The sequence below is a fragment of the Eptatretus burgeri genome, chromosome 3 (assembly GCF_056783735.1).
Source record: "Eptatretus burgeri isolate ZD-2024b chromosome 3, Ebu_testis_v1, whole genome shotgun sequence".
In the NCBI taxonomy this organism is placed as follows: Eukaryota; Metazoa; Chordata; class Myxini; order Myxiniformes; family Myxinidae; genus Eptatretus; species Eptatretus burgeri.
The window spans coordinates 111,465,367-111,476,092 of NC_140963.1; positions in this window are offsets into that span (position 1 = coordinate 111,465,367).

Here is a 10,726-nt window from a genome sequence, read left to right on the forward strand (position 1 = left end):
TTGAGAAAAAATAACATCCATGAGATTTTGTAACTATTAATAGTTCATGACTCCAGGGTGCAGGTGTGTCACAAGGTAGACAATAAACAAAGCAACCTTTTTGTGTTGCGTATTCCCTATTAATCTGATGTAGAAAGCAAAACATTTGCTTCCAAGACAAAGAGGTAACGAACAATCACAACTGGTGCATTACATCATGACTGAAGCAACAATATGTGGATTGAGGCCTTGTAACCCCCTTCGAGGTCTGCGATGTTAGATTCTATTCGAGTCCGAGCTCTCAACCGTCATACAAACAACACACTGAACTGTCGACCTGATGCTTCACAGACTGAGTTTAATTCGAGAATATATTGTCTTTTGAAACAGCCATTCAGCCAGTTGCTGTGTAAATTAACGTGTGTGTGTGTGTGTGTGTGTGTGTGTGTGTGTGTGTGTGTGTGTACATTAAGTATCCCGTTCTACCATTTAAAATGAGCAGTGTGCCCGACTCGGACCTCAACTTCACCAACGGCCTCAATGGATCTCAATTTTTGTGAGGTTAGTCACAGGAGTGATACTCACTGGAGTCTTTCACAAACCGGTTGTCCATGCCTGATGGCAAAATGGACTTGCTCGCGTTGCCAGAGATATCTTCCTGGCTCTTCGTGAAATACCCCAATGTACACTACGTGTCCGAGCCTAAACCAACCATTTTATTTGCAGGTTACTGTGTTTCTTCCACTCCTCTTTTTCTGCTTTTTTTTTGTAACACAGTCGAGGCATGTGAAAATGTTAGAACAGTGAGAAGAACATATCAGAACAAAAAAGAAAGAACAGAGTGGAAAATGGGGGAAACACATCAACAGCAAGGTTGAGGGACACCAGAGAAGTTCACTTGGAGGAAGAATGCGTGAGAGGAAGAGAGATCAAGGGGAGAGGGAGGACAACACAGGGGGTGAACAAGCTGGATACAAACTCAAACACCAAGAAAAGGGCTGAGAGAACAGAAAGGGAAAAATATGGATGACAGCAATGGAGAAAAAATGGAAAAGATGGTGGAGGGAGAGGGGAGAAAACACAATAACCTGGAAAGGAATCGGTGGACTTCGGGAGGGTTTGTGATGGTAAAAAAAAAGATCATGAGTATGAATGGATGGGGGATGACATGAGGAGAAGGTGAACCGTCATATTGGAGCCTCGGATAGAAGAACATGATTGAACTGAGGAGGGAAATTGGTTGAAAATGTGAGTGAAAAGAGGAACAAATGAATGATGGTGAGCAGTGAAGCTGGATTTTAGGAATTTCACCAGACGTGAGTTACTGCCAGACTGCTTGTGCCCTGTAGAAAGCAACGGGGGACATGACATGGAAAGGACAAAGAGGAAAATACCAGAAAGTAGGTGGTAGAAGACAGTGAAGATCCCGACCCATTTTTAATGCAAGAAAAACAGGCCCAGGGATTCAGCTTCATTGCAAGAGATTCCAATGATAATGAGAGCTTTAATTTATTTCTTTTATTTATTTATTTATTTATTTCATGCTATTATAATTTCCTTTTAAATCATCGTCCTTTGTAAATATTTGTGCATTTTCATTAAATGTGTTTTTTTTTAAGAAACTGTAGTCGTGTAATTGTCGTACCTTCGAGGATAAACCTCCTGTGCATCCATTTCATTCCCTGTGCTCCCCCACCTGTCTGCCATTGCCCTGCGCCATGCCCTTTGAGCATGTGTTAAAATCTCCGAAGATCAACATGTCCGCCTCCTCTAAATAAGGAACCACTCGGCTGCCCCGGGGGGTTGGCGTTGTTGCCATCACCACAATTTGGGTCGGGGGGGTTAAACTGGGCCGGCCTCCCCCGCAACAATATATATATATATATATATATATATATATATATATATATATATATATATATATATATATACATACATATATATATATATATATATATATATATATATATATATATATATATATATATATATATATATATATATATACATATATATATACATATATATATATATACATATATATATATATATATATATATATATATATATATATATATATATATATATATATATACATATATATATATATATACATACATATATATATATATATATATATATATATATATATATATATATATATATATATATATACATATATATATATATATATATATATATACATATATATATATATATATATATATATATATATATATATATATATATATATATATATATATACATATATATATATATATATATATATATATACATACATATATATATATATATATATATATACATATATATATATATATATATATATACATATATATATATATATATATATATATATATATATACATATACATATATATATATATATATATATACATATATATATATATATATATATATATATATATATATATATATATACATATATATATATATATATATATATATATATATATATACATATATATATATATATATATATATATATATATATATATATACATATATATATATATATATATATATATATATATATATATATATATATATATATATATATATATATATACATATATATATATATATATATATATATATATATATATATATATATATATACATATATATATATATATACATATATATATATATATATATATATATATATATACATATATATATATATATATATATATATATATATATACATATATATATATATATATATATATATATATATATATATATATATATATATACATATATATATATATATATATATATATATATATATATATATATATATATATATATATATATATATATATATATATATATATATATATATATATATATATATACATATACATATATATATATATATATATATACATACATATATATATATATATATACATATATATATATATATATATACATACATATATATATATATATATATATACATATATATATATATATACATATATATATATATACATATATATATATATATACATATATATATATATATATATATACATATATATATATATACACATATATATATATATACATATATATATATATATACATATATATATATATACACATATATATATATACATACATATACATACATATACATATATATACATATATACATATACATATATATATATACACATACATATACACATACATAAGTAGGGTAAGAATACTGATTCTGGCTCACTTTTCCCCATGTAAATGAATGGGGGATTTTCAGCGATTCATATTTTTTTTCCCTAAAAATAAACCCCCCTTTTTATCCCAAGGTATATTTATTTGTCTCCCCTTTTAACTTGGAGGTTGAACCTCATTGAATTGAACACCTGGGGGTTGAACAGCTCACTCATTGAACCTATAAAGATTTGTTCATTCTCAAATTCCTTCAATAGTTTAATTTTCTTTGCACAATAATCCCCATCTAAAATATTGACAAACAAAACATTTGAATCTTTATATTTTTTAAGATATCCCATTTGTGCCATTACGAAATGATAAACTTCTCTTAATGCTCTTGTTTGACCACCTCCTGAGCCACAGGTTATTTTTTGTTAAGCCCCGCCCACTTTTCTTTAAGCCCCGCCCACTTTTGTTAAGCCACGCCCACTTTTCCTAAGCCCGCCCACTTTTGCTAAGCCCCGCCCACTTTTCATGAGGTATTTTTTTCTAAGCCCGCCCACTTTTCCTAAGCCCCGCCCACTTTTGCTAAGCTCCGCCCACTTTTCATAAGGTATTTTTTTCTAAGCCACGCCCACTTTTCCTAAGCTCCGCCTACTTTTGCTAAGCCCCGCCCACTCTTACATCATTTCCAGTTCATCTCTGACTCACAAAGAAATCACTAGAAAATTACAGGATGTTATGGTTTTGAAAAATTTCCCAATGAAGGCTTGCCTAGGCTTGCCCAGGGAATTTCCAAAGGAAACCACACCCACCAGTCTTTCTCTATAAAAGCTTCAAACCCAGGCTCCATTTTAAACATTTGTTCTTGCTGGCAATGGTGTTCTGTGTGCTTGTCTCGAACTCTCTGTCTTCTATGGAACTAAACCTTCAAGTTGATGAACTGGATTCAAACCTCTTATCTATTGAGGTAAGATTTTTTATTTTCCTATTTTCAAACTTTGATTGAAGCATACTCATTTAATAATTAAATAACTTAATTAATACATTATTATTTTCTCTCACAGGAAATTGTATCTGAAATACAAAATGAAAATACTGCTTTTGCTACAACTTGGGGGGAAATTGTTGGCTTGGTTGAAGACCTTATGAGCGACCAAGACCTTGAGTGGGATGACTTTGGTGTTCCTTGGAACTCTCTGTCTTCTATGGAACTAAACCTTCAAGTTGATGAACTGGATTCAAACCTCTTATCTATTGAGGTAAGATTTTTTATTTTCCTATTTTCAAACTTTGATTGAAGCATACTCATTTAATAATTAAATAACTTAATTAATACATTATTATTTTCTCTCACAGGAAATTGTGTCTGAAATACGAAATGAAAATACTGCTTTTGCTACAACTTGGGGCGAAATTGTTGGCTTGGTTGAAGACCTTATGAGCGACCAAGACCCACAGAACGAGTTCATCCTTGATGACCCAACCAAAGAGTTATACCTTGGAGACCAGCAAAATCCTGAAAAAGAGTTTTACAGCAATAGTACTCATTGTGAGTTATCAAGACAATACCCACTGAACAAGTTATACCTTGATGAGCCAGAATACAAGTTTTACCTTGGAGACTCACAAATTTTGAAAAAATCAAGAAATGAGTTCTGCCTTGATGGTTTAAATAACTACCTTGGAGACTCAGGAAAAGGGTTCTGCCAAGATGGTTCTAAATATGGGGCCTACCTTGGAGACTCACAAATTTTGAAAAAATCAGTAAATGAGTTCTGCCTTGATGGTTTAAATAACTACCTTGGAGACTCAGGAAAAGGGTTCTGCCAAGATGGTTCTAAATATGGGGCCTACCTTGGAGACTCACAAATTTTGAAAAAATCAGTAAATGAGTTCTGCCTTGATGGTTTAAATAACTACCTTGGAGACTCAGGAAAAGGGTTCTGCCAAGATGGTTCTAAATATGGGGCCTACCTTGGAGACTCACAAATTTTGAAAAAATCAGTAAATGAGTTCTGCCTTGATGGTTTAAATAACTACCTTGGAGACTCAGGAAAAGGGTTCTGCCAAGATGGTTCTAAATATGGGTCCTACCTTGGAGACTCACAAATTTTGAAAAAATCAGTAAATGAGTTATCCTTAAGAGACTTTGTAAGTTGGTTTTACTTTGAATACTTGAAATGTGGGTTCTGGATTGATAACTCACAATGTGATACATATCTTGGAAACTCAACGGGAATGTGGTTATACCTTGAAGACTTGGAAAGTTGGGTTTATGTTGGACACTTGAAACTTTTTTGGGGGCTTTTATTTATTTATTTATTTATTTATTATTATTATTATTATTTTATTTATTTATATTTTGGAGACTTTTGGAGTTGCTATCACTCTTTGGGATCTAAACCTATCGATGTAGTTCTTTGTCGGATGGTGCTTGATGGGAGCAAGATCAAGAAAGTTCTGGGAAGAAAGTGCAGGCTTACTCCCCCTTTCTACGTCATCAAACCTGAAAGCCTTAAAAGACAGAATTGGAAGAAGAGAAAAAAAACAAAAAATATACATTGTTCGTTCTGGGAAGAAAGTGCAGGCTTACTCCCCCTTTCTACGTCATCAAACCTGAAAGCCTTAAAAGACAGAATTGGAAGAAGAAAAAAAAACGTAAAAATATATATATATATAGGTGGAAATCTCATTTTGAAAAAGACATTGTGTTGGGCGAGGATTGAGTTGGGGTTGAGATTTTGAATGTGAGGGTTGGGGTTGAGATTTTGAATGTGAGGGTTGGGACACACACACATACACACCAACAAACAAAGTTAAGCCTTGACTTCAGTTGAGGATTCTGTGTTTGGGGTTCACAGATCTAAGAACGTCCCCCTTGACACACATTATATACTGTTATACACCTCGGACTTGGCCCTCGAGTGTCCACAACGGTGTATAGTAGGAGGGAGTGAAGCGCCAACCTATTGCTCCCATTACACACACACACACACAAACAAAAGTTAAACCTTGACTATTCAGTTGAGGATTCTGTGTTTGGGGTTCACAGATCTAAGAACGTCCCCCTTGACACACATTATATACTGTAATACACCTCGGACTTGTCCCTCTAGTGTCCACAAAGGTGTATTATCTGCTTAGTTTTGTCTTTTGTAATTCCTGTGAATAAAATGAACCTAAAATCTCTTCCCCTTCCAAATCATATATTTTATAAGTCCAAGGAACTGTATCTATTACATCAACAATTTTAAAAAGTTCTTTCGTCCATCGTTCAGTAAAACCCTTTTCAAAATGAGATTTCCACCTATATATTCTTACGATATCACCAACTTTGAACTTAGGTTTTCTGACATTAATCTCTTTTTCATATTTTAATTTTGTAAATGTTTCTGATGGCTTCATATTCGTTGACGTGTGAATCGTGTCATTATATTTATCCACAATATCCTGAATAAAAGATGACCATTGTTGTGAACCGAGTTGTGTGAATTTTTTATATAGTCTCTCTTTTAAGGTACGATTAAAACGTTCAACAACAACTGCCTTCCCTTCATTAAAGGTACTGTATAATGTAATACTGTTATTTTTTAGAAAATTCATAAATGTCTTGTTATAAAACTCTCTACCCTCATCAGTCCACAATTTCTTAGGTTTTCTCTTACTTTTATTAAATATCTGTTGAAAAGCTAACATAAGAGTATTACCTGTTTTGTTTTTTAAAGGGACAACCCACGCATATCTACTCCTCAAATCAATAACGGTTAAAGCATACTTGTACCCCTTATCATTATTGAGTTCAATCAAATCAGCAGACCAGATATAATCAACTTCCTTGGAATAAACTTTCCTTCTCTGAAACTTTGTGAATATTGGTTTATGTAATTCATCAGCTAATTGCTCTTCAGTCTTAATGGCATCATTAGAGCCTATAAGTTTTTGGAATTTCCAAGTCCAAGTTTCAATTTAGCACTAATCATCTTCTTCACGATGAACCTATCAACTTTTTCTCTCAAGGTTGGATTTTGTATCAGAGACAAATTATATAACATTTCTCTATCGGCTTCATGCTTTTCTTCCAACGTTGTGGTATTCCCATAATCAATATCGTGTCTCATGCACACTTCATCAACTCTATTGATTGGTTTACTCCAGGATTTAGGATTGTCTGCCTCATCTAATCTTTTATCCAAGTTTGTGCCTGGACCACAGAAAGAATACCCTGGAAGATGTAATTCCCCTGGTATTCCAGTAGTTGTAAATTTACTTCCTGATAAAAACTTTTGTATATCTCCTCCGAGTTTGTGTTTGGAGATAAATTGATTTTTTTTTGAACCACACACCGAACATATACCTTTTTGTATAACCCTGTTATTTTTACTTTTAATATATGAAATATTTTTAGTATTAGTTTTCTTTTTACATTTGAGACAATAACTCATTTATTTATGAGAAAAATTTCTGCAGAGTGCAAAAACCTTTTAGTTTCCAACATGCACGTTTGAATCTTAATTTTTAAAACATAAAGAATCCTTAGAAATGCCTTCACTCTCTCCTCCATTTATTTAAGAAAAACTTGAATTAAAATGAATAGCTTGACGATGCTAATAGTTTTGTTGAAAGTATTGCAAATAGACTTGTTAATTCTTTGTATTCCTCCCTGGTGAGATAAGTTAATTTCTTTAATACCTCTATTCTTTTTTGAATCTCACTGGTTTCCATATTTTGATATTTATTCATTCTCTCTCTTTCCTCCCTCTCTCTATTCTCTCTTTCCTCCTTCTCTTTCTTCTCCCTCTCTCTATTCTCTCTTTCCTCCTTCTCTCTCTCCTCCTTCTCCTTTTCCTCCTCTTCCCTCTCTTCTTCAACTCCTTCCTCATCCCTTACTATACTTGAATCGTTTACACCCCATAGAATATTATACATATATTCATCAGGATTTCTTGTTATTCCTGTATCCAAAATAATTTTTTTTACAACAGGAAACCAATAAAATTTCTTTTGAATTTCTAAAAGAGCCTTACCTTTTCTTAACCTTATAATTTTTTCATTATTTAACATTCTAATTAAATCTAAAGTTGTCGGTTTATCAACATCAGCATAATGCCAATCTTTTATTGAAAATACCTCATTCTTATGTTGTAGAACATATTTATTAAAATACCGAATACCCTTTTCTTGAAGGTATGCTTGGACACAGAAATGATAATTTTCTTGAAGCCTTCTTGCTGTCATTTATGTATTAGAAATATATGTTAGAATAATATTATGGCACGAAACACCTCCCCATCTTCCCATAGTTAAATCATTTTGTATTTCCTTACTTATTATATATAATCCTGTTTTTTCTGTTTTCATGAGATAAACAAGGGCAAAACCATTATTATATTTACCCTTATTAAATTCTTTTATTTGTTGTTTACTAATCGTGGCTCCACAAAACTCATTCTCGATACCAAGTGGATAATATTCTTCCTTACGAGACTGATTTAATTGTTCCAGGTCTTCGAGGTTAATTTTAAATGACCAATTATACCCTAAATCATTCATATCATACCCCCATTGTTCTATTCTCATACAAACGATACGCCCTTCTTTATAAAAATTTATTTTAATTCGAACTGTGAATTCTGTATGACCTGGAGATAATATCAACACTTCTGTATCTTTAGAATACACAGCCGTTTTATTTAAGTATATATATTGTGATAAATCGCTTAATCTCACCAAGTCATTCGCGTCAGTCGGGCTTGGATAATTTTTTAATTTATAAGCATTTTTCATGTTAATATTTTTGTTTATATTATATTTATGTCGTTCAGCCTGTGCCTTTGTGTAATAATTTGATAAATCAATATCCAGTTCTTGAGATACACCAAAGATAGAACCATCTTTACCAACATAAGTCATTTATATTAGATTAAAAATAATATCATAAAAATTTTTATTTTTGTTGAGTTGAAATAACACATATAGACATAATTGACCACAACACTTGGAATTTAATTCTTGGACTTGAAATGTTTGATAAACACCATTCTGTAAGAATTTTATGACTTCAACAGGTGGTGGAAGACCAAAACTATCAAAATAATATTTGTCTTGACTATTAAAAATACAAACCCAATGAGAACCGTTCCCATCATTATCTTCTAAGTTCATAATAATATTCTTTGTATGTTTCGACACATTTGTTAATTCATCTCTCATACAAATAACCACATTATGAATTTTTAATTTCTTACAATATTTGGCAAGTTGTAAATTTGATGTTGTATTCTTTCCAAATTCTTTCAACCACTCATCAATGCTCATTTATTTATTAGAAAGATATAATCCATTACCTCTTTTCGTTAATTTTACACCTGCTTGTGCTATAGAAGAAAGCATATCTCCAACTAACAATCTCGCTTTATCAGGCAGACCTTCAAGTTTTTCAGCAAAATCTACAATTACACCACTTCCACTAATTTGTTTCTCCAACTCTTTGTTATGTCTTTCCAATTCTTTTGAGCCTGGAGTTGAGCCTTCCTTTCGTTGGCAGTTTTGACCGCTGTTGAAATACCACCCGTCAATGCTCCAACCGCACTTAAACCAGCAAATAAAGGAATTAGAAATGGGAGAAATCCTCCACTCGTCTCTCTTATTGAATATTTTTTCAACATTGGTTTTGTCATTTTAATTTTAAGTGAGCCAGTGTCATTCAAGATTTTAACCTGTTCTCTTGTGAGCAAAACATCAATTCTTACTGCTCCTTTTCTCTGAATTGTATTAACGTTAATCGTACAAGGCTTTTGATTTTGAACACAAGATGATAGTTTATGAAGATTGATTTGATTAACATATACCCCAGTTGGTACTTTGCCACTCATTTATTTAACAAAAAAATTATGTGAGACTAATCATCACACCATTATCTGTATTAATCTGCAATTCTGTTTCTTCCAAAAGCAAACAATATGTATCAACTTCTTCACTCTCTCCTCTTTCAATGTATAGGGAAGTATCCACTCGATTAGACTTTATAGTTTCTTTTTGAGCGCTCAGGTCAAACGTATAGATTGTATACAAACTTTTAAATGCTGTCATATCCAAAATAGGTTCTTTATTTCCATTACTTTCACACACCTTTTGGTAAGACTTGTATGCTTCAGCAAAATCATTTTTTCCCAATTAATTTCCAATCTATCTCGTGGATAAAATGTTCCATCTAGAGAAACGCGAAGTTGTTTCACCTTAGCATTATCACTCAATGCATTATTCTTATCAGTCGCAGTATCACCATCTGGCTTTTTAAAAATCATCCACAGATATCGTGGCTTTCCTTCCAGAACACCCAAATTCCACGTGTAAGTAGTTTGATTGAGTTTAACGTGTTGACATCTTCTTTTGAGGTATGATACACTGAGTGGTTTTTTTGAGTTAAGTCTTCGATTCAACATCTCTTCTGTTTTAAGATTAGGAGTATATTCACTGATATACCAACTCATCTCCTCAATTACAAATTTATTCTGATCACCAAAAGCATTACCAACAC